We start from the raw sequence: 22,724 nt of genomic DNA, 5'->3' as shown, positions 1-22,724 counted from the left end.
CCCCATCTCATGATTCTTTGGGTCCTGGGGCTATGCCTGGGAAGAGTTGTCCCTGGGAGTACAGAGGCCCTGTAGAGGGACAGGGAGTGATGTGCTCCCTAAAACCCTCCCCCTGCCTGGGAACCCAGTTTGAATCTCACTTAGTTCCATGAGTGAAGGGCTTACTGAGACTCAGAGTAGGACTGTTGGGTTTTTTGTTGTTGTTGTTCTGTTTTGTTTTAGTAAAAGATTTTGTGACAGTCTGTGCACAGGGACCCTGTGGGCAAGAATGGCAAAGGCGCACACGGGAGCACTGGCCAGATGACAGAGGAGTGTCATTGAGGATTCTCCAGGGATGAAGGTTCACTGCAGTCAAGGAAAATGGTGACCACCATGTGGCTCCTCTTTGAGACTATCTGCAAACAATGTGACAATTTCCCATGGAGGCTGGGATCCTGCCCTGTAGCCAGGAGATTTCGGAATCATTGGAATCAGTGTATAAACATGAATGATGATGTCCTTGGTAAACAAATGCTGAGTCATTTATTTCACAAGTAGTCCTTGTGGCTTAGATGAAAACATGGCATTGGTCTTATCCACAGGTTCATTCTGTTATCTGCCAAATAATAACAAGAAGGCAAGATTCCAAGCACTTCCTTTGTCTTCTAATTCCATCCACATTAAGACATTCTGGGTATACACAGATGGCTGGCTGTCTTTCATTCCCCTAGATGCCATCCTTTCTTGGCACCATGGAAAAGGAATGTGAACATGATGAGCCCACCCCAAGGACAGCACCTTGGGTGTAGATTGGTACCCAACTGAGTCAAAGTTTAAACCCATCTAAGCCCAGATTGCAAGTGTGTGCCCAGCTTCCTGATCCTAGCAACTTTCTGCTTACTCAGGAGCCGGAGGTGTGACACTCAGGAGAGGGTCAGGGCTGTGCCACATTGAGGCAAAGAGGCCTTGGGAGTGCCCCAGTGGGAGACACGGCCCTTACCACACTGCAGAGGAGGTGAGTGGATTGGCTGACAGATGCTGTGGGAAATGCTGCCTTCAGATAGGTGCTGGCCTTGGGTTCTGTGGCCTGTGAAAGTCTCCATAGATCCAGACCTTTTCTTTCTTCTATATTCATCTCTCTCTGTCCTCAACTGGAAAAAACCTCTCCATGGGGACCCCCAGAATCCCATTTAATTTCTTCTTCTACACAGACACGGTCCTCATGATCAGATGTCAAGCTGTGGTCCTCTGGTGTTGACATCACTTTTCAGAGGGACGGTGTTGCAAAATATGTGTAGTGACAGCTGATTGTTCCTCTTTTCTCTTCATTTAGTGCTTGGAGGACTATTCCTTTAAAAAAAAAAGAAAGAAAAGAAAAAGAAATTATTCACTTGAAATGCTGACTGACAGAAACAGAAAGATAGAGTGAGATCTTCTGTCTGCTGGTCACTCCCCCAAATGATTGCAATGTTTAGGGCTCGGCCAGGTAGAAGACAGGAGCCTGGAACTCCATGCAGGTCTCCCACATGGGTGGCAGGGGCCCAGGCACCTGGCCATCAGCTGCTTTCCCAGGGGCATTAGCAGGGAGCTGCATGGGCAGTAGTGGAGCTGGGACTCTACGGAGCGCTTAGATGGAATATCAGCATCTTCAGGCAGCAGCTTAGCTTGCTGTACCACAAAGCCAGCCCTTGAGAAGTCTTTCTTGAATGCACTGTCACCATTGCTATCACTCCCGTTCAGCCAGCATCCTCTTAGGGCTGCACCAGGGCAATTCACTCTTTAATTGTTTGACTTGCTTCCCCTCAGCCTTTCTCAGCCCCGCTCTCCTTCAGCTGTCTAGGAAAGACCTACTGGTCCATCTAGCCCCAGAGGTCTACCATTCTGTTAAGCTTATGTGACCTATACGGAACTAATCACTCCCTCCTGTGCTCCCACTGCACCTGCCTCCCATGCTGACATCACCCCATCACCTGTTATCATGGTCATATAACATCCCCTGAGTCACAGGATGATGGATAGTGGGTCTCCTTGAGAGTAAGGACTGTCTTGACCCTGCAGAATGACCAACTTATAGAGGGAACCTTGTCTGTAAAGTGGTGAAGGAGTGAATGAGTAACTAACTATGTACAGTCCATGTGGGCTGTTAGCAGGGTCCCAAGGAAGATGAAAATGCTGTGTGGCTCCACAGCTCAGAGCTGCTGGGAGCCAAGGGGGATTCCTTGCCTGTGTTGAGTACACAGTTCCTGGCCTGTGTACAGTACAGAAGAGCACTCGTGAGCAAAAGAATTCTATAGAATAAAATAGTACGGGTGCTATCAGGAAGCTGGGGCTCTGGAGGGAGTCCAGAGACTGCTTCTGACTGAGTGTGCACACAGGAGTGTAATCCGAGGGAGTCAGGTTGGCTGGCAGGATGCAGTACGCACCTGTAATATGACCACATGACAGTCAAGTCAAAATCACATGTGACAGGGACTGGGAAATGCAGCTCTGGCATCTATCTGAATGGCCATGAGGGCTGAAGGGGCAGATGCAAGTGATGTGGGACCCCCCACTGTCCCCTTGATGCCTCTAGGAGGCCTGCGTTCTCACTGTCACACTCAGGCCATTCAGAGCTTAGCTTAGCCTTAAATCATCTCTCCTCTCTTGGCTGGGGCAGCCTCGTCTTGGCAGCCTGCCCTGGGAAAAGGGGATATGGTCCTTTTCCTCTCCCCCACCACCACTGCCTTTCTCTCTCTCTCTGCTTACCTCCTCCCCCTTGCTAGCTGCTGTTTTCCATCCGCGCCTGGAAGAAAGCCCAGAAAAGGGAGAGGTAAGGGAATAAGAGCGTTCTCACGTGGTTGGGTGGCCTCAGCCCTTTGGGGCCAGCAGCTGGCCTTGCTGGGGAAGCCTGGCACTCGATGAAAGCTGACCCCATCCTGGGCTCCTCGGGGGGGCCTCCAGCTGAGCCGCTGTCTCCCGCAGTTCCCTTGACCTGACTGAAACATCTCTGTCCCTCCCTGTGATCTCACATGACTCTGGAGATGAAGTGATCACCATCCCCTCTCAGCTGAGGTCTGTCTAGGCCTGCAGGCCCTGGGACCACCCACCCCACACTGCCCTTCATGTATTTCTTGTCCTGTATCAGGCTATGGGATACCTCTCTTGCTCTACTATCAAAATCTTATCCTTCACCAACATTTAAGTGTCACTTGAGTCCCAACACAATCCCATGCACTGCACATGTATTATCTAATCAGTACTCACTGCCACCATGTAACAGGTGCATCTGACCAAAGGCAGATAGATCCTCACCTGCATGGATCTATTCTAAAACTCCTGTCCTTGGTTCTGCCACCACAGAACCCTTCTGAGGCAGAACCAGGAATTGGGGGACTGAGGCTTTATCTTGGCTTGACCATGAACACACTGCAAGACTTAATCAAGTCAGCAGCTTCCCTGGGTTTAGTGTCTCCAACCATAAAATGGGAGAATGGAACAGAAAGGCCATCATCAAAGTTCCTTCTCATGCTAACATTCCATGATGCAAGAACTAATTTTAGGACAAAAAAAAAAAATCATTCCAACTTGTTGTTTGGGGATAGGAGGTGAAGCGTGGAGAGTTTGACATCTTGTTTGAAGTGATCCTTAAAAGTCTCAAACAGGGCTAGCACCATAACTTATCAGGCTAAGCCTCTGCCTGTGGCGCCAGCATCCCATCTGGGCACTGGTTTCAGCCTTGGCTGCTCCACTTCCTGTCCAACTCCTGGGAAAGTAGTGAAGGATGGCCCAAAGCTTTGGGACCCTAGACCCACATAGGAGATCCCAAAGAAGCTTCTGGCTCCCAGCTTTGGATCAGCCCAATTCTGACTGTTGTGGCCATCTGGGGAGTGAACCAGCAAGTAAAAGCTAGCTTGCTTTCTCTCTCTCTCTCTTTCTCTCTCTCTCTGTCTCTCTCTCTCTCTGTGTGTAATCCTGACTTTCAAGAAACATAAATTTCTGTTTTAAGTGTCACACACCAAAGTCTAGATCTTGGGGCCAGCATTATGGGCAGCATGTTCAACTACCACCTGCAACGCCAGCATTCCATATAAGCACCAATTCAAGTCCCAACTGCTCTGCTTCCAATCCAGCACATGGATGCTTGGAGCCCTGTAGCCACGTGGGAGTCTTGGGTGGAATTCCTGACTCTTGGCTTTGTCCTGATCTGACTCTTAGGGGAATGAATCAGTGGACAACAAATCTCCCTCTCTCAGTATATATATAATTCTGCCCTTCAGGTTTTTTTTTTTTTTTAAGATCTAGGTTTTTTTCAATTGCTTTGTTTATCACCCTAATGAGAAACCTCAATAAAAAAGTGAGGTTTCAGGAACGTGGTTTTCAAAAACCTTTAAAACACTTGTACCCATGACTCATTAGCTCCACTGCCAGAAATAGACTCAAACAGACTCAGAAGCACACACCAAGGTTTATGTATCAGAGGCTGAATCACAGCAGGCTGGCTCCCTTGTTGTAAAAAGTGGAGACAGCTCCTTCGCTCCTCTCCCACCTGGCTCATATGACATATCCTTGGAAAAGATTTTGACCCCCCAAGTTAAGGAGACCCCCCCTCCCCGTCTGCCTGGACTTCGTTTTTTGATACGCTGATCCTGTTACCACCTGATGTGGCACGTGCTTCTTGATGAACTTGTGTACTGTCTTTCACAACCACGAGCCCAGTGGTGACAGGTGCAAGTGTTGTGTAGCTTGAAGCACATGCTTGTAGAAATCCACTGTCCTTTGAAAGAAAGCCCGTCTTAAAAATCACAATCTAAAATGAGGCATGAAGATGAATATTGATTCCGAAGGAGAACAACAGGTCTGTGGGAGGCTCCTCGTCAGCTTCCCCACACACCTCCTCAGAGGGCAAGGGACCTGTTCTCTTGCCCTCACAGCTGCGTCCCCTGGACCAAGAACGCTGACGGGTGCTCCCTGGCTCCTCGGGAAGCACTTGGGAAATGCGAGTTTGCCTAGCAAGGGAAGGCTGGCTAAATACATGAATAAGAAGAGATGGAAAGGGGTGACACGCTTTGCCCCCAAACACAGCGAGTATTTGATAGAACTGGATGTGAATGAGGGTCTGCTCCCTTTTCCCTTCTGTATTCATGATTTCCCAGCCTGACTCCAATGCCAACCTCTCTGGCGTCCAGGTGTGATCATGTGTTAAAGTTCTTTCAAGGGAAGAATGGCCAGACTTACTAGTGCCACGCCTCAGCACTAGCCCAAACTTCACATGTGGATTAGTTTGTTGCCTCATGAAGAGGGAAGGCAATAAACTTGGGAAGAACTAAGGCTTCAGAATGAGTGTGAAGACCAGAGCTTCCTCACTGGCCCACGCAGTTCTGCATTGGGATTGTGATGGAGAAATGATCATTGCTCTTTAAGTTGTATTATTTGGGGCTGTTTGTCATGGCAGCGTAGTCTTGTTCGAATATAGTTTTATTTGTTATAAGCTAAAAAATTGCATTTATTTCATGATAACTTGTTAATTTTAAAATCATCAGACACCGACTAGTACAGTTTTCCAGTGCAGGTCCTTTCCATTGCTCGGTCCTGCCTTCTGGCCACACCCCCTGGAAGGCCTGGATCATCCATCCCCTCAGGCTTTGTCCTGAAAATAGCCCAGGCTTCACTTTCTTAGTAATGATAATAGTGTCTGAACATTCATCTTGGGTTTTCTTTCTTTAAAAGTGTTTATTTATTTATTTGAAAGAATGACAGAGAGATATCTTCCATCAACCTATTCATTCCCCAGACAGCTGCAATGGCCAGAGCTGAGCCAAGTTGAAGCCAGGAGCCAGGAGCTGCATCTGGGTCTCCCACATGGGTGGCAGGGACCTAAACACTTGGTCCACTCTCTGCTGCCTTCCTAGGCTGTTAACAGGGAGCTTTGTAGGAAGTGGAGCTGCTGAGTCTTTGTTTGAGTCTATTTCTGGCAGTGGAGCTAATGAGTCATGGGTACAAGTGTTTTAAAGGTTTTTGAAAACCACGTTCCTGAAACCTCACTTTTTTATTGAGGTTTCTCATTAGGGTGATAAACAAAGCAATTGAAAAAAACCTAGATCCCTATTTGGGATGCTGGCATTGCAGAGGGCAGCTTTACCTGTTATGTCACAAAGCCCTGTCGCATGTTGCCTTAAGTGCTCTCGATGAAATAGTTTAGCCATCACCTTTTAATAGATAGTATTCCTATTCCATGTTACAGCTGAGTGAATAGAGGGGCCGAAGGTTTCAACAGCAGGCCTAGCGATGAGAACTGGAAGTTAGAGCCCATGGGGTGCTCCCAGAGCTTACTTCCCAGCCACGCTGTGCTGTCCTCGTGGCTCTCTGTCTTCTTCCCTTCCCTTCCTTCACATTCATTCGACTCCCGCTGCTGTGGTTGCGCTTGTCCCTGGTACTCTGTTCTCTAAGTTCCAGGGATGGCTGATCTTGAAGGCTCCTTGGAACTCTGACAGCTATGATCCGTGAGTGACCTGGAGTCCCAGGTGGCCAGATGAATTGAAATCTGATACACTGGGACTTCCTCAACCACGGTAAAAGAGGTTCCTGTCAAAGAGCGCATTTGGACAAGGTGAAGATTTTGAGTATTCATTCCTGAATCCATGAGCAACGTGGCAGTTCTCTTGCTGATCGCTTTGAGCAACCAGACGGCAAAGCTGAGCATCTCTCTGGGACGGGTCAGTTGGGTCTCCCCAGCATCCCTGCGTGTTGCATTGATCTTTGACAAAACATGCCAGGGTCTGGGGGGCTGTGGGATGCTCTGAATGCTGGCTCTCCCTCTTTCCTGATTTTTTGGAAAATACTCATTTATTTTTATTGGAAAGGTAGAGTTACAGAGAGAGAAAGAGAGATCTTCCATTCACTGGTTCACTCCCCAGAGCTGGGCCAGTCTGAAGCCAGGAACCAAGAATCTCTTCTGGGTCTCCCACAAGGGTGCAGGGGACCAAGGCACGTTGGGTTTACGGTTTCAGCCAGGATTTATTCCTTGGTTGGAGCAGGGCACGGACATCCCCATCAAAGCAGGAGGCATTCGCAGTATTGATGGATCCCACTTGGGAAGTTGCCAGAGACTTGGGAGAAATGTTCAATGGCAACGGTCCCTTGGGGCCACTCTTCCTGGGTATTTCCTCTCACCTACCTTCCCGTTTCCCCTTCCATATTGGCTGTGGCTCTAACTGACCTTCCAGAACCTTCCCCACTAAAGCATCTCTCCACCTCAAAGTAAGAATGGTCTCTTTCTGACTGGTCTGGAGCCCTGGCGACAGGCTGGTTGAGGCAGGTTTTGGAATGGTAGTATGAGATGGCAATTTCCTGGGGACTTCGATGTCCACACCCCCCCTGCCCCCACCTGCTTCAGAACACAGGTTCATCAGGAGCGGGAATGAAAATAACTCACTTTATCCTGAGGAATGAGGGATGGGCAGATGGAAGCCACAGAGCCAGACTGCCATGTCAATTTTATCTGGAATGAAAACCAAATGGCCATGAACTGCTGTGGGAGAGATGATTTAGCAATGGTCAGCTGTGACGTGCGCATCCATGGGCTCTGTGCCTTGGCCTGGCTCTGCTGGCTGCTGGAGCCTCTGTTCCCTCCCCCCACCCCGCCCCTTTATGGAAGTTCAGGGCTGTGCCCAGCAGCAAGCTGTGCTCTTGTGTGTGCAGGAGGTTCTGCCATACAGCATCACGGGGATTGCCAAGGTGTTTCCCTGGCCTTTCGTATGAGCTTTCTTTGCTTCCTTTCTATTTCTGATTTTCTGCTTGTGTTGTTTGTAGCGTGCTAGACATATGATACTAACAAATAACAAACTATACTGGGTTCTGAGCAGTTAGGGTGTGCCAGGCAGGAGGTGTGCTTTGTACACGTCACTACTAGATTTTGCAAAGTCTGTGCCAGATATGGTGCTCCAGTATGGATCTGTTCCTCCTTCTGCAATGACCAATGCCATGCTTTTTGAACTAGACCTAAGACCACTGATTCCAGCCTTCTTTACAGCTACATATATCCATGTAATCACTGGGTCATAAGAGGGTTAAGTAAAAATGTCCTCCACAGGAGGGAACATGCCCTACTGGAATGGCCTACTGGAATGTGGATGTAACAGCTGGACATGAGCAGCCATTTTACACCAGGAGGTGGAAGCCACTTGTTGAAGATGCTGAAGTGCCAAGAGGGAGCTGCAGTCCCTGCTGATTGTGAGGGAGAGTTCTGAGTTATTTGCAGCTGTGGTTGAACTCATCCTAGCAGCACCACGCTCAGGAGGGGAGTAGAAGAAGGTGTTAGAGAGCATGGGCTTTGGGTCTGATGTAGTTGGGTTAAAATCCAATCTTTTCTATACTACCAGCTTTGTGAGAAAGGAAGAACACCAGAAAAATATCTTCCATTCACTGGTTCACTCTCCAGATGTCTGCAACAACCAGGGCTGGGCCAGGATGAAGCCAGGAGCCAGGAGCTTCTTCCAAATCTCCCATGTGGGTGCAGGGGCCCAAGCACCCGGACCATCTTGCATTGTTCTCCCAGGTGCATTAGTAGGGAATTGGATCGAAAAATAGAACAGCTGGGGCTTGAACCAGCACCCACATGGTATGTTGGCACTGTAGGTAGCAGTATAATATGCTATGCCACAAAGCTGGCCCCAAGAATGTCTATTTATTTGACCTCATATGTGCAGATATCGCCTGGAACAAAGTTTCCAATAAATTGTGCTGTTCTTTACTGACCTTCAGGATCCCACTCAGTCCTCAGAGACAACTGCATTCTCCATGAACTAAAGGAAGCCTTGACCTCAGCAGCTTTCTTAGTTCCTGACCATGTTCCAGCCCCAGCTTTCAAATCTACTGAGTCCACTGTTCCATCCAGGCAAATCTGACCCTCCTCACCCCTTTGGGAGAGCATGGAGGCTGAATTGTGCGCGAGCATTCCCAAGCAGTCTTCGTTTTCACCAACAGGCCTAAACATTCTTCAGTTCATTTTCAAGCAGCAGTTGCGGAGCCACAGAGACAAGTGGCAGAGTCAAGGCTAATATCTTTCCATTTGAAATATGAAGGCCGAAGTAATTAGAGGAAATGACAGTGACAGTTTCAAAAACGATTATGGGAATGCACAACCTGGCATTGGAAGGGAGCTGGAGGACAGGCACCATAGCCAACCGTGCTGCCAAACACCTGCCTTTGCCATGGCTGACACATGTTGTCTCATCGGGCAGGAACGCACTCTGGCAGGCTGCTCTGCTGACTTCCCAGGGTTCTCTACTGTGCCATTTCTTCACATACTGTGAGGATTCTGAGCCATTCTCTCAAGTTTCTGTCTGTGGGAGAGGACACAACTATTTCCAAATGGAAAACCGTGGGCTCCTGGAAAAAACTGAGGATATAATCTTGCGCTTGGCTCCCACTGAGTGTTGCAAGCAGATCCCTTGTGTTGGACATGCTGGTGGCAGGAAGGGGACCCTTGGGGTGTGTAGCAGGATTCTTCTCAGAGGAGACACTGCATTTGTTATTTGAGTCTTTCAGAAAACATTCCTTTGGAGTTTTATTTTTCTTATTGGTCTTTGCATTTCAAACACACAGATTTTGAAAGTGAATTCCATAGGTCATTTTTTGGTAGTATAATTTCAGCTGGTTGCATGCATGAACTTCTTCCTTCTTCCTGAAGCTTCTGGAAAAAGAAAAAAAGCCAAGACTCAGGAGAATGGCAGCTTTTCCTTCTCAGGAGGCTGACATGAGAGAAAGTCAATTTTGTTGGGGAGCAAAGGGACTTCTTAATGCCAAGCTCACGCATCACCCAGACACTTAGCAAGACACAGGCAGTGTGGGGCCAGGCAAGCAAGGGACTTTGCAGTTGGGCTTACCATGTGTGCTGGGCACAGCCATTTAGAACCAGCCGGAGCATGTTTTCTTTGCTCCTTTCTGAAAGGAAAAGGCTACAGGAAGGGGCTGGGCTGTGCATGCGCAGTTTCGCTGAAGGTACCCAACCATCAGGTAAGTCCCTCGCCTCCTGCTGGAATGGGGTGAGTGATGACTGTGGGGAGACAGGCTTGTGGAGCTCGCAGCCTGGGTGTACTGGAGCAGGTATCTGCTGTTGACCGGCTTTAGTTTCTAGCCCTGTAGTTTGCATAGTGCCCAATGAACAGAGTCAACTCAGGAAAGACGTCAGTTAGAAGAACACTGGACCTGGGCTTCAGGAACCCTGGGCTTTGTCGGGGCTAGCCTGGGGCAGTCAGATGCACTGTCTTATTTTGTTGTGTAAGGGTATATGAGACAGTTGCTAAAGCCCATTCTGTGGTTTGGGACCTTTCTCCCTCCTCTGGGAACCTTGTTCTCTCTTGCATATTAACATCTCTGCTCCGCCCGCCGGTTGGGCTTTTGAACTTAATGCAAGGCAGTTCCACTTAAAAACAGCATCCTCACACTTCCCAGCCATGTCCTTGTCTCTGAACCATCTTGTTCAACACAGAAACTTCCTTAAAATGCAGTCTGTAAGTTTGGAGTGGAATGCTGTCATTCGTAGCAACATTGGTAGAACTGAAGGACGCCGCGTTAAGTGCAGTCAGTCAGGCACAGAACGACAAATGGGGTGTTCTCTATCGCATGTGGATGCTAAGGAGATTGACTTCAAAGAAATAGCACACAGAACAGTGGTCGCCAGAAGTTACGAAGGGTAGGAAGGTGAGGAGTAGAAGCAGTTTGGATCATGGATGAAACACACAGGAGGACCAAGTTCTCATAATCTATAGTACACCAGGGTGACTAGCAATTACAGGAATTTATTTTGCATTTTATAAAGAAGAGAGGAATCCAAAGGTTCCTAATACAACACAAAAGAGAAATGTTTAAGGAGGGAATGACTCCGATTAAATCAATATAGATGCATGCATAATTGGATTATTACACTTCATTAACATGCTTGGTTATTAAATAGCAATGAAAAAGGGAAAAGAAAATTGCTGTATGAAGGTGCTTGCTCCCTTGGGAGGTGGACTCCCTGGCTTCCGGCCCCCGGCTGCTGCTGGGCCACTCCCCCCCGGGGCCAGTGGTGTGGCTGAGGACAGAAGCGTCCACTCTCATTGCCCTTGATGCCATAGTGTTGATTGGCACTGACCATTCCCTTGCTTTCAGAAACCTCCATTCTTTTGTTTCCCTTACACAAGACTTTTTTGGTTATCTGCATCGGAAGGCTTTCCTTCCAGCCAGCTACTTCCCACTTGGGCTTCTGTAATACCTTGGTCCTCTCTTGTTTTTAATTCTCTGCTCTTGCCGAGTGAAACAATGATCTGATGATACATTGATTCCTCCAATGATTTTTATGGAGCATCTATTATGTGGCAAGGACCATTTTTGTCTCTGATAATTCAACAGTGAAAATAACAATGACAAATTCCTTGCTATGATGAGTTTTCATTCTCATGGGGGGAGCAAGGCAACAGATAAAGAATAGGTGGTAATAAAACCTATTTTTATCAGGTGTTGATAAAAACCACAATGAAAACTGAATCAGGGGACCTGGCACAGCATTCTAGTGGCTAAAGTCCTCACCTTGCAGGCACAAGGATCCCATATAGGTATCGGTTCTAATCCCGGCAGCTCCACTTCCCATCCAGCTCTCTGCCTGTGACCTGGGAAAGCAGTAGAGGACGGCCCAAAGCCTTGGGACCCTGCACCTGTAGCTTTGGATTAGCTTAGCTCAGCTCAACTCTGGCCGTTGCAGCCACTTGGAGAGTGAACCAGCAGATGGAGGATTTTTTGCTCTATTTCTCCTTCTCTCTATAGACCTGAGTTTCCAAGAAAAAAGAAAGAGAGAGAGAAAGAAAGAAAAGAAAAGAAAGAAGGAAAGAAAAGAAAAGGAAGAGAAAAAGAAAACGAACTCAGGTGATATGCCACAGGATGTTACACATAGGAAGGTCAGAATGATAACATGTATAAAGAGTGAGAAAGTATTCCTGGCTCTTCTGTTTATTGGGAAGAGTTTGGTAAGTGCTGATGTTAATTCTGTATATTTTAAAGATTAATTCATTTTTATTTGAAAGGAAGATTTACAGAGAAAAAGAGATCTTTCATCTACTGGTTCACTCCCCAATTACCCACAGTGACCAGAGATGGGAAACCCAGGAAAAGGAGCTTCTTCTAGGTCTCCCACGTGGGTGCTGGATCCCAAGCACATGGCTCATCCTCTATTGCTTTCCCAGGCACATTAGCAGGCAGCTGGATGGGAAGTGGAGCAGCTGGGACACAGACCAGTGCCCCTATGGTATGCTGCAACTGCAGGTGGAGGATTAGCCTACTATTGTCACCATACTGACCCCAGGATATTAATTCATCTTTAAACATTTAATAGAATTTAGGGCCAGTGCAGTTGTATAATAGGCCAATCATCTGCCTTCCAGAGCTGACATCCCACAGGGGCACCAGTTCATGTTGTAGCTGCTCCACTTCCCATCTGAGAAAACAGTGGAGGATGACTCAAGTCCTTGGGCCCTGCACCCATGTGGGAGACCTGGAGGAAGCTCCTAGCTTTCAGCTTTAGGCCAGCCCAGCTCCAGCCGCTGGAATCATTTGGGGAGTATGCTAGCAAATGGAAGATGTCTCCCTCTCTGTCTCTCCATCTCTCTCTGTCTTTCCAAGTAAATAAATAATTTAAAAAAATTAGTAGAACTCACCAGTAAAGTCACCTGGGCCTGGGCTTTGCTTCACTGGGCAGTGTTTGATTTCTGATCCCATATTTCTACTTGGTAAGGGTCTGCTGTGATTTTCTGCTACTTTTTGAATCAGTTTAGATTATTTTTGTTTTTAGGAATTGCAATTTTGTCGGTTGTATAATTTATCATTGTACAATTGTTCATAGTGGTATCTTGCAATCCTTTTTGTTTCTATAAGATTGGTAGTAATGACCCCATTTTTGTTTTATGCTATTTTTTTTTTAAATTGTATTTATGTTTATTTGAAAGGCAGAGTTACAGAGAGAGACAGAAAGAGAGAGAGATCATCTTTGGTTCACTTCACAAATGGCCATGATGGCTAGAACTGGATTGGTCTGATGCCAGGAGCTAGGAGCTTCTATTGAGCCTCCCACGTGAATGCAGAGGTCCGAGGTCTTGGGCCATTTTAGCTGCTTTCCCAGACACATTAGCAATGAGTTGAATCAGTAGTGGAGTAGGTGGGACTCAAACCAGTACTCTTATGGGATGCCAGCACTGCAGGTAGAGGCTTAAGTTGCTATGTCAGGGTGCTGGCCCCTTGTTTTATGGTTTTAATTACTGCATCCCCTCTCTCCTTTTCTCTGTCTAGCTAAGGGTTTGCCAGTTTTTAGAGCGATGGGCCCACAAGAGTTCTTCAGTAGCTGGCCATTCTTAGCAGGATAATAAATCTAGTGGCTAGGATCACAGAGCTTTCCTGGGTACCAGGCATACCTCCGTGTACTGTGCTGGGGTGATGGGTGCACCGGCCACTGATGGTCTCCTCACTTTCCAAGTCTGACTCTAAGACCCTCTGCACTTTGACCTTTCAGAGTCAAATGATTACCACCACTAACGTCAAAACAAAGAACTAAACACCACCTGAAGTCCCACGCCTCAGCAGGGTGCTTTTCTCCTTTGCAAATGCCTGAGAAATGTGTCTTCTCTAGCTTGGAGTAACAAATAATGCAACTATTTTATAATCTAATTTTCTTCCCTGCTTCCCCCCCCCCCCCCCCCAGTTCCAGGAGATTAGCAAATGGGATTCAGTCATCCATATCATACTTTGGGTTTCTTAAAAAATCTCCTGCAATTTGCTAACATAAGCCATTTTATACAAAATGCTTTTCCTTTGTAATTTTTTTCTTTTCCTTTCTGGGCAAACAAACGCCTGTTTTAACAGCAAACAAGCCATCTGTTTTTGATTTGCTCATATTCAGATCATCCAAACATTGCTTTTATAGGAGCTATTTGATTCCTCTTCAGGCTTTCTTGATCAGAATTTTCTGACATTCCCTTCCTCTTGAACATTGAATAATATTTTGCTAAGGAAAGAATATGCAGATATCGTTGTAGCCGTGTTGGTTTAAAACCAGAAAGGGTGGCCTTTAGCAGGGACCTTGAGAACACACACTTGCTACCCCTCAGCTACACCATACGATGACTCGGAAACTCCGGGGAGCTCAGGGTTCCTGAGACACCAAAGAATTTTTGACCATCAGTCATTCTTACATGCTCCATGGTGGGGCTGCACTTCTCTCTTGTTAGGAAAAAAAGTCAGAGCAGAAACTTCTCCGGTCAGCTAGAGCTTTAAACGGAAAGAGGGAAGTATGGGGAAATGGATGTTTTTAAGCTTGAGCACATGGCAGAGGGGGAGGAAATGAGACGGAGTGAGAAGTAAAGTGCTGACACCGAATACTGTCCAGACGGCCTCAGGACGACCCAGGGGCCTCACCCGTTCCCGGAACAAACACCACAAAGCATGCCTCATGTGAACAGCAAGTTTTATAAGGAGGCATTGGCATTGAGTGAAATCAGCGAAATCAGATGTGGTGCTCACCAGGGAGCCTCCATAAGGGGGAGGACTCCATTTCTTTGTCCACTCATCCATCCATCCACTCATTTATCCATCCATCAACCCATCCATTAATCCATCCACCCATCTACCCACTCAATGATCCGTCCCTCATCCATCCATCTTCCAACCATCCATCCATCCACCCATCCATCCACCCACCCTCCACCCATCCACCCTCCACCCATCCACCCTCCACCCATCCACCCTCCACCCATCCACCCTCCACCCATCCACCCTCCACCCATCCACCCTCCACCCATCCACCCTCCACCCATCCACCCTCCACCCATCCACCCTCCACCCTCCACCTGCTCATCAGTTCATCCATTGATCCCATCCATCATCCACCCATCCACCCATTCCACCCATCATCGGTCCATCCATCCATCCACCCATCCATCTATTCATCCAAGAAACACTAGGGAAGTCAGGCAGGAAGGACAGAAGGCAACGTAAGTCACACCTTGCTAATGTCTAGTTACATCAAAGGGATGGGTAGGCTTCATCCCCAGACAATGTTGAATGACAGTGGCTGCCTGGAGTTCTGTGCTGAGAGGAATTCTAACATCTGGTTGGATTCTAGAGCCAAGAGTGGACTCCACGAGGGATTCAGCTGTGGGTGTGATTATGGTGCATATCACAGCAGCCACACATATTCTCAGGAACACCAGGCTGATTAGCTATAGGAGGCAACCTTTAGGAGGAAGTTGAACTGGATGCCTACCAAGGCAGGGAGGATGTGGAAGTGTCATGTTAGAGTGAGACCATGTCTTCTGTCCTGCTGGCAGGAGCATCCTGCCTGTTTTACCCAACTGAGCTTCAAATACATGGCCTGACTGGTAGTAGCATTTTTTTTTTGTCTTCTAGTAAAATAGTTTCTTTTTTTTCTTTTTTCTTTTTTATTAATTACATTGCATTATGTGACACAGTTTCATAGGCTCTGGGATTCCCCCATCCCCTCCCAGGGCCCTCCCCCCATAGTGGATTCCTCCACCTTGTTGCAGTATTGTAGTTCAAATTCAGTCAAGATTCTTTCATTGCAAGCATATACCAAGCATAGAGTCCAGCATCTCATTGTCCAGATAAATTCATCGGTGTCTTGGGGGGACCATTTTAAACGTGGTTCCCAATGTTATAAAACTATACAACATTTGCATGTAAACCTACGCAGTTCTTCCCAGTGTTTTACCATCGCTAACACTTAGTACATTTTATTATAGTGAAATATAGCATCTTATCTCACACGTGTAGATGTCACATGAGTAGTTGTTAGGAGGTGATGAATAAGAGAGTAGACATAACCGTCTTGGGCCTGACCGCGTTGTCGTCCTCAGCTGGATGACTGCAATTTCTGAATAGAGAGGGGCTATAATGAGAGAGAACCTTGTGGCCCTGTGTGGAGTTGGGAGAGGGGCTAGTGGGCCTTGGTGCTGAGTGGCCATGGGCGTGTTAAGAATCAGTCTTGACCTGCAAACTAGCTCTCTGTGTCCTGATGTGGCAGTGGAAGCAGGCAGGTGCCATCCCATTCGGATCCTTGCTGTGGCTGATGACATTGAGTCATGGTAAAGGCCCAGGCTTGCCAGAGCCAGCCAGGGCTGCTGTGGGGTCTCTGCACAGCCACTCTCTTGCCTCTGAGTCTCCCTGGTTAGTTATTGCCCTACTGTGCACCCAGAGCCTGGTGAGGGGAGATGGATGAGGAAGGATGAGCCAGGCAGGGTGCCCTGCCTGGTGCAATGTTTGCCTAGTGGCCTGGAGGCCTTGGGTGTGTGTGCTGATTCAGTACTGCTCTCCTGTCACTGGTGAGGTTCAGATGTGGTTGGAAGAGCCAGGGAACATTCTAGAAAAACAAGTATGTGTGGCTATTTATTCCTTCACTCATGGCTTTGTTTATTTATGAACTGAAACTTGTACATTTAGTGCCGGGTTCTGAGGATATCGAAATGCCTAGGATTGGGTTTCCTGGTTTCCTGGGTACACCATCATGTGGGGAAGAGAAAGAAATCTACAGATAATTCTAGAAGAAAGAGAATTCATTTTCTTGATGACAAGAGCGTGTGCGCTGTGTTCAATCCTGCCTGGAGTGCCGAGAAGGCTGACCCTGGAGTCCGGCTGGCTGGGTGCATGAGGTCCAAGGGGTGGACAGGAGTTCTGGAGGGAAAGGCTGGAGTTGACCAATGAGCATCTGCCCAGACTGTGGGTGGGCGGGGCTAGACTAAGCAGAGAGGAGAGCGAACAGTGCCACTTCCTACTGGGCCTCCAGTTCCGGGGGAGGAGAGGTTTCCATCTTGTGCATCCTGAGATGTGCTGGGATCTTCTCTGCACCCCGGGTCAGGTCTCCGAGTGTGGTTTTGCCCAGGCCAAGCAGGGGACTGGCTTGCCGGTCACTACCTCTTGCAGAGACCCCTGAGAAAGCCCAAGGGTAAGAACCATGGCGCTCTGACTCTTTCAATCCTCCTCCCAGCATGGGGAAAAACTGATCAATTGTCTCCCTTGAAAATGCACATACTTTTAAATGTAAAATTCCAGCAGCTTCCGAAACCATTTCTTCCAAATGTATTTATACATTCCAGGTAAAGGACTCCCCATGTGGGGCAAGCATTTAGTGCAGTGGCTTAGATTTCGCTTGGGGGCCCAGCATGGTAGCCTTGTGGCTAAAGTCCTCACCATACATGCACCAGGATCCCATATGTCCCAGCTGCTCTGTTTCAGACTCAGCTGCCTGCTGTGGCCTGGGAAAGCAGTCGAGGATGGCTCAAAACCTTGGGGACCCTGCACCTGTGTGGGAGACTCAGAAGAGGATCTGGGCTCCTGGCTTCAGAACAGCTCAGCTCCAGCCTTTGCAGCCACTAGGGGAATGAACTAGCAGATGGAACATCTTTGTCTCTGTCTTCCTTCTCTCTGTGAATCTAACTTTCCAATAAAAATAAATACATCTTTGAAAAAAAAAGAGAAAGATTCCACTTGGGACTCCAGGATCCTATGCTAGAGGGCTTGGTTGTGAGTGCTGACTCGGCTTCCAATTCCAGCTTCCTGCAGTGTGCACCTGGGAGGCAGTGGATGATGACTCAGGTATCTGTGTCCCTGCTATCCACATGGGGCACCTAGGTTGGGTTCTGCTTCTGCCTTCCTGCTGGCCCAGCCCTAGCTGCTGTGGTCATTGTGTGAGGCAGCCGAGGGGAGATCTTTCTGTCTCTGTGTTTTTCTGTAAATGAATATACCCCCCCACCAGTCCTGCTGACCTAGGCTGTGTTCAGGAGTCTGGAATCTTCCCATTTCGATGCAAGGCTCTATGGTGAGCTGGACTGATGTGGGCTGTCAGCATGGAGACCCTTGAGGAATAAAGGTGATGGACAGACCTTCCATCAGCAGTGACTCAGGGTGGGGCGTGCACTGAGTTGACAAAAGCCTTTGTCCTGACTTGCTGTGGCTTCTGCAGGTGGTCAAAGCAGCAGCTGCTTTGTGATTCGGCAAGTTCATTGCTGGCCAGGACAGCCAACATCTGTGACGACATCAATGATTGGCATGTGGTCTGTGCCAGATGTCTCTCTGGTGACACCCCACTGTATGGGAGAGTGGGTGGATCGAGGAGAGCAGGAGGACTACCAGGAGCCTCCTAAGATGGGGAGGAGCACAGCCAGGTGTGTGCACGGCAGCAGGAGCTGTGCGTGGCTTGTGTCTAGCCAGAGCTCTGCATGGAAGCAGGATGCCTTGTGAGAAGCCTACGGATGAGGGGGAAGTGCTTGCTCTGGTCACGGAAGCTATCAGGGTGTCCCAGATCTCAATAACCAAGATGGATTCTGTTGTAGTTCAAGTAAAAAATTCAGTTAGCTATTTTCTTTGTTTGAGAGATAGATAACAGACAAGTGGAGAGCTCACCTGGCTAGTGCTTCACTCCCCAGATGCAGCAAGAATGAGGACTGGGCCACTTGAGTCCAGAAGACAAAAATCGGATGCAGGTCTTCCCCTCCCCAGCCGTCACCTGCCTCCCAAGATGCACAATGGCAGGAAGCCAAGACTTGCACCCTGGGCACTCCAATGTGGTCTGTGGGCACCCCAACCAGCATATTATCCACCAGGCCAAATGACTGCCCGTTCACGCAGTTTAAAAAAGTTAATGCAAAAGATTCAAAATGAATAAAATACAAAATTCTAAGTGAAGATAGGCTATAAATCTGCATTTCGAGTCTGCTCTCATCCTGATCCCAACCCCTACCTTTGTCCTCAAAAAACACCAGCTTTCAAAACGCCAAGCTGTCACTGGAGCAGCATCTGTGAATTTCAATGTAGTTAGTGCCTGGGGTTGCTGGGTTCTTGCAGCTCTTCAGGAATGCAGCTGGGCAGTGTCCTGCTCATTCGCCCACCTGCCCACTTTGGCCCAAGGAATATGTGTTGGCATTGACCCATAAATTCCACCAGGTGGCACTCTTGCTCCAATCAGCTGTCCCTGAAAAGCAGCTCCTTGGGGTTGAACCAGAGAGGTGGTTGAAAACAGTCACTAAACTGCTGTGATTTTTTTTTTTTTTTTGAAAGCCTAGAAAGAATCCTGATCAGCAACTGAGGGTAAACAATGTGATGTGAAGAAGAATGGAAGATTATTCTGGAACGCTTGGAGCAAGGTAAGTGGGGCCCTGCTCAGTGACCACAAACTATGCTGCTCTTTAGCAGGTAAGAAAAATGAGAGTTTTAAACCCCTCTTTGTTCTCCGATACAAGGTAAACACAAGTGACAGGGCGAGAACTGTGGGATTAAAGGTTTTCTGCCAAGTATGGCCTGGTGGTAACAGCTCTGGCGGCCAGCGAGAAAGACCTGGAACGCTGGCCCCGCTGCTCACTAGCAGCGATCTCAGATGAAGGACGGAGCTTTGCCAAGTCCAAGATTCTTCATCTTTAAATGGGGATTACTGTAGCAGCTCCCCAGAGGGCGGTTAGAGGATTAAACAAACGGATGCACATGAGGCTGTGTGCAGGGGTGCCTGGCATGTAGTACTCTCTCAACAGAGGAGGGGTGTGGAGGACTCTCTGCAAAGGCTGTGGGGCTCAGCTCCTGGGCCTCCCCTCCTGGGCCTCCCCCAGGCTGCTGCAGGAATTGAAGGGATGCCCTGAGAGTGACCCAGAGGAATAACCTGATCATGAAGCCGGCTCCAGAAGAGACAACCAGAAGAATTTCCCACCTGGATAAGGTTTCACAGGTGTGTTTCTGAACCAGGAAGTCAGGCAGGCATCCCGGGCTCCACAGCTCTTACCCTGGGTGACTTGGGAGCATCTGACTGCCAGGTGGCTGAGCCCATTTAAGCCAAGCATTGTTGTGCAGAACATCCGCTGACTTCCCATCAGCCCAGCCTGGCTCCTTCCTGTTCTGAAATCCTTAGCTCACTGAGACACCCTGGATCAGTCTTCCCATTATTGGTGGTCACTCCTGCTTAGAAGATGTCCCTTGTCACTTTAATAAGCACTCTATATGCACTGGCTTATTTATGCCCTTTAACACCTGCTGAGGTGAGGGTACTTATTGTCTGAGATAAGTAAACTTAAGTTTCAGAAAACCTGGTACCTTATCAAGCCGTCTTCAGCCAGAAATTGGTGCACATGTAGGTCTCTCTCACTTCTTTTTGTTTTTCTCAAATTTTTCTTATTTTCTTTGAAAGACACAAACACAGAAAGATCTATTTCATGGCTCACTCCACAAATGCAAGCAGCAGCCAGGGCTGGGCCAGGCTCAAGCCAGGAGTTGGAAACTCAATCTGAGTCTTCCACGTGGTGGCAAGGAGTCAAGGACTTGAGCCAACACCTGCTGCCTCTCAGGGTGTGCATTAGCAGGTTGCTGGAGTCGGGGCCAGGACTTGGGCCGAGACTCTGGTATTGCACGTGGGAGTTCCAAGCATTCTACTTGTGCATCAAGCACCTGGTCCTGTCTGATTTCTAAGACCCTCTCATCCATGTATCCATCTTTCCACCCACCCACCCATCCATGTAACAAACATCCTTCTTCCCTCCTGTTTCTTCTCCCTCCCCTCCCCTCCCCTCCCCTCCCCCCTCCTCTCCCCTCCCCTCCCCCCTCTCCCCCCTCCCCCCTCTCCCCTCCCCCCTCCCCTCCCCCTCCCCTCCCCCCTCCCCTCCACCCTCTCCCCCCCTCCACCCTCTCCCCCCTTCCTTCCTTCCCTTCCTCTGATACCTGTTTGATGAGCTAAATACCAGCTGTTCCCATCTAATTAAACAAGTTTCCTGGAGCCTTCCAGGATATAGGAAAATCTTAATTGTCCTTAATGAGAGTCCCCATTTAAAAGTATAGAGATACATGAGTGACTTCAAAAAGTTTGTGGGAAAAAAACGGATTTAAAAGACAAGCGTGTTTTGGTGCCCCCCGCCCAGCAAAAAAAAGGAAATCCCTGCAGAGTTGCTTCATGGCGTCAGCTTTGCTTGCACTTTGGGAAGAGCCTGGCGGGCAAGGCCTTCCCTTCGCAGGTCCTCACCACTTGTGACTTCTAAGCAGCATACTGTCCCCATGGGGACCTCAGCCCAGACTGTGGGCTCTGGGACTGCCACGCCTCTGGGGCTCCCTGGAGAGAGTTTTGTGCTGGGGAGGACGCTCAAACATGTTGTGCTACACTCTCTCAAGGGTTTCCTTTGCTGGCCTGGGACGAGTTAGCAGCCACAGTGCTGTCTTTTCAGTGGGACGCTGGTGGACAAGAGAAGATGTATCACAACAAGATCAGCTAGACCTTGACCTCAAGGACGAAAGCGGGTGCTATCTGCCCAGAGGAATCCCGCACTACCTAGACAGAAAATCTGGCTTGGTGGTTCCCGACTGGAGAAGACTGCCACAGGTCCAAAGCTGGGTACACACAGGTCCTGCAGTCTCCTGGGTAGCTGGTGTGAGTAACCAGGTGTTTGTCTTACAGCATGGTTGATCCTCTCGTCCCATAATGCAGTTCCCTGCCTGCAACTTCGTAGCGGAGCTCAGTTCAGACCAACACAGTTTCCTCTGCTACAGGAGCCTGCACAGGATCTACTGTGTTAAGAAAAAGTGAACTTCAGTCAGTAGCAAAATGAGTCCTTTTTCAGGACTTCAAAAAAAAAAAAACCACTTTGTCAAATTATTTCAACGAAAATATGGTTAACTTTATTTAGTAGCTTTATTTTTTTAAAAGTCACTTTATTGCTTACATTGTTACAAGTTAATTTGATCTTACATGACAATACAGTTTATAGATTAAGAGATGAGAAAAATATGTTTTCCTTTAGCACATAAATCCTTTTGTTAAAATTAAAATAAGCCACAATATTGTAATAAGCTTTGGAATACTACGGTTTCTTTGAGAAACAGATGTAATGAAAGCCCTGTTCCTTTTTTCAATGATTGCACATCTCCACGTAGCGGCCACATCTTACTCGTGTCTTCATCCTGAGCATCTAGCCCAGGCTGGACATGGAGGTCTCCATCCTGTGCTGACGGACAGGAGGGCAGGTGTTTGGAGATTATGCATGCCATACCTGAATCCTTACGTTCAAGTTCTGGCTGCCTTGTTTCTCATACAGCATCCTGCGAACGCCCTGGAGGAAGCAGGTGATGGCTCAAGCGCTGGGGTCCCTGCTGCCCACTTGAGAAACCCACATTGTGTTCCAGGCTCTTGGCTTTGGCCCAACCCAAGACATTTGGGGATTTTTTATACCAGTAGATAAGGCATCTCGCTCTTCATCTGGCTAATAAAATGAAAACAAAGAAGCAAAACAGATGAACAGACACAAGTTTACTGATTAGAACTAAGACCCAACATAGGGTTCTCCTTTCTCTGATTTTCTGACATGAAAAGGGCCAGTCGCCTATCCTTTTCATTGCCAACAATACCAGCTCCCTGGGTCAGATAACACAGCCTAGCAGCCCAGGTTTAGCATCACCTGCAAAGGGGCAAGAGAACACAGACCCCATCCCTTGTCATTTTGTTCTGGACCACGGAAAAGGCTTTTGCCCTCTGCTGAGCCACGGATCTGAGCACCTGCTGTAGTGGGTCAGAAGCTGGGTATTCATGCTCCCATCGGGTAATCAGAAAGTCATGAAGCCAGCCACATCATTGCGCTTTAAAGATGAGGAGACCAAGTCTTGGCGTGCCAGGTATCTGGCGCCAGGGCTCCCATCTGGGACTTATAGATGGAAGATTTTTGCACGACGCCAAAACCCCTGTCAACCTCATGAGCCTTGCGGCAGGA

At 48.2% G+C, this 22,724-nt stretch overlaps 1 long non-coding RNA gene across 1 annotated transcript; it reads left to right on the top strand.

The window, feature by feature from the left end:
• The first annotated feature begins 243 nt into the window (after window positions 1–243).
• Window positions 244–21,418, top strand: LOC131481447 (uncharacterized). The gene is made up of 3 exons (XR_009246341.1): window positions 244–502; window positions 19,051–19,136; window positions 21,189–21,418. It is a non-coding gene; the product is annotated as an uncharacterized LOC131481447 (long non-coding RNA).
• Window positions 21,419–22,724: the final 1,306 nt, after the last annotated feature.

Source organism: Ochotona princeps, chromosome 11, assembly GCF_030435755.1.
Source record: "Ochotona princeps isolate mOchPri1 chromosome 11, mOchPri1.hap1, whole genome shotgun sequence".
Classification (NCBI taxonomy): Eukaryota; Metazoa; Chordata; class Mammalia; order Lagomorpha; family Ochotonidae; genus Ochotona; species Ochotona princeps.
This window is presented reverse-complemented; position numbering and strand designations above follow the sequence as displayed.